General features: G+C 53.5%; 1 protein-coding gene and 1 long non-coding RNA gene across 3 annotated transcripts in view; one reads left to right on the forward strand and one right to left on the reverse strand.

The window, feature by feature from the left end:
- ZFAND5 (zinc finger AN1-type containing 5) overlaps nt 1–314 on the reverse strand; it is an 11,666-nt gene extending 11,352 nt beyond the window's left edge. Inside the window, exon 1 of the mRNA XM_045288501.1 lies at nt 303–314. The gene's annotated coding sequence lies outside the window, so the exon portion shown is untranslated. The remainder of the gene's footprint in view (nt 1–302) is intronic.
- Nucleotides 315–473: 159 nt separating this feature from the next.
- The window catches only part of LOC123521505, a 16,494-nt gene continuing 15,147 nt past the window's right edge, over nt 474–1,820 (forward strand). Inside the window, exon 1 of one of the 2 annotated variants that reach the window (XR_006679933.1) lies at nt 474–638. This is a non-coding gene — a long non-coding RNA (uncharacterized LOC123521505). The remainder of the gene's footprint in view (nt 639–1,820) is intronic. The other variant, XR_006679932.1, reaches the window with a different exon arrangement.

A 1,820-nucleotide genomic window follows, 5' to 3' on the forward strand; every position in this document is an offset into this window, starting at 1 on the left:
CCGTGGCCGGGAGGCGGGGCGGAGCCAGGCGGCGCTGTGGCGCGCCGAGCCGAGTCTCTGCCCGGGGCGGCCGGCCTGAGGGTGGAGCTGAGGAGGGCTGGTCCCGTGGCGTGTGCGTGGCTATTTTTAACCCGATTGTCCGCCCTCAGCCTCCCTTCCTGCCAATTTCTCTCTCGCGCGCTAGCTTTTCGCCCGTAAGTTCTCACGCTTTGTCTCGAGCCCTAGGCAGCCAGCTCCTCCCCCTCTTTCTCCCACCCCCACCCTGAGAGCGAGTTCGTCGGAGGAACACAAAGGCCTCTCACTTCCGGGGCTCCTCTCCCTGTTGGTCGGGACGCCTTCCCCTCTGCCAGGCGTAGCGTCCGGCCCGAGCGTCCCGTGGCCGCCGTCGCCGTGGCAGCGGGTGGGCGGCGCTCGCTCAAGGTCACGGGTGGCTGTGCCGAGTCAGGAGACTCCCGGCCGCCTGGCTGCCAACCTGCGGGCCTGGCGTCGCTGTTCCGAACAAACTGTTTTCGGGCAGCCTGTAAAATCCCTGGAAACGGGCTATTCCAGCAAGGCCTCCTGAACCAGGAAAGCACCAGATGTTCTTCGGAAACGGAGTGACGGGACGCTCTCCACCCGAGGCGGAGGTCAGCGAGAAGGTGCTTGAGTAAATGCAAACCGGGAAAGGCTGGAGGCCGGCCAGGAGACGAATACGGGAAGAAAGCACCGCTAAAATCCCGTTTCCAACCCGATCTCTTCAAGTGACTCTTGGGCAGCTCATGGGATCGATATTACTAAGACAGAAAGGACTAGAGCCAAACCCACTGCCATAAAGTCGACTCAGCTAGATAGTGACCCCATATTGCATTTTCAGGCCCTACATCTGTAGAGGAGCTGACAGCTTCGACTTTTCCCCGCAGAGCGACGGTTGGATTTGAACCGTAAGCCTAGCAGTTTAGCAGTTCAAATCTTACCGGACAGAGCCACCCCATAAACATAGCTCCATGAATATTTAGGGCTTATATATTAGCCACTTTCCGATAGGAGCGAGAGGCATTTTCAGAGGTAACTAAAGTTGGCTGATTAGAATAATGGCCTGGGGTGATTATTTAAAGGTTTATTTGTTTAATTTAAAGGTGATTATTAAAGTCTCCCTAGGGATGTGTTTGAGTTAGGGTGGAACTCAGGACTCGGTATTTATAAAGTGCTCCAGGTGATTCTTAACTATAAACTTGTGTATTTGGAGAACACAGCCCTTTCCCAAATCAACACCAACAGTTCTCTGTTACAGTAAGCACAGTATGTGGAACAAAATTGAACTAAAAAAAATGTTTTCCCCCATGGTTATTGCATTGATGCAGTTTGCACCACTGGTCCCAGGACCACTCAGGTTTACGTCATTGAATTAGAGAAACTCGTTAAAAGTGGGGTTGGGTGCTGTCAAGTTCATGCCCACTCGCAGTGACCTCTGTGACAGTGGAACTGTGAGAGGAGATCGGGCTTTTTCTCTCTTGGAGCCTAGGGGGAGGGAAGGGGACTACTACCCCCTTGTCCACTCCAACACCGCAGCCAGTTTGTACTACAGTAGAACGCCTGAGGCTGTAAATCTGGAAGCAGAGTGGCGCGTCTCACCCACAGTGACTGGTGGGTTCAAACCACTGACCTTTTGGTTAGCAGCCCAAATCCTTAACTCATTGCCAACAGAGCTTTTCTAGGAGACCCTCAACACCAAAACATGCTCTCCGCCATCAAACTCAGCTATGGTTAACCACAATTTTCAAACCCCCCATACGCCACGAGGGCTTCTGTGGCTGGATTAGAATTAGGGCTTCAAATCATTA

The sequence above is a fragment of the Echinops telfairi genome, unplaced genomic scaffold (genome assembly GCF_000313985.2).
Source record: "Echinops telfairi isolate 266 unplaced genomic scaffold, ASM31398v2 ScPeMD7_22;HRSCAF=79, whole genome shotgun sequence".
Taxonomy (NCBI): Eukaryota; Metazoa; Chordata; class Mammalia; order Afrosoricida; family Tenrecidae; genus Echinops; species Echinops telfairi.